We start from the raw sequence: 251 nt of genomic DNA on the forward strand, positions 1-251 counted from the left end.
TTCTGAGGGATTTCAAACCCTCTTACTGACAGGGAGATACGTGAAGAAAATCCTGAGACAGGTAAAGGAGTTTTCTTTCTTCCCGGCAAAGAGCAATCCGGCTCGTTTGAAACAGCGCACTGAAGCTTTCTGCTGGAAAGCGAGGCACATACCGTCTCGAAAAACCTAAAAACCTAACTGTAAAAATCAAATAAGGTCTACCCCTTTTCCTCAAAGCCCACTACTGCTCCAGCGCTCCGGTGAGGGCCCTC

The sequence above is a fragment of the Egretta garzetta genome, unplaced genomic scaffold (genome assembly GCF_000687185.1).
Source record: "Egretta garzetta isolate BGI_Z169 unplaced genomic scaffold, ASM68718v1 scaffold133, whole genome shotgun sequence".
NCBI classification, from domain to species: Eukaryota; Metazoa; Chordata; class Aves; order Pelecaniformes; family Ardeidae; genus Egretta; species Egretta garzetta.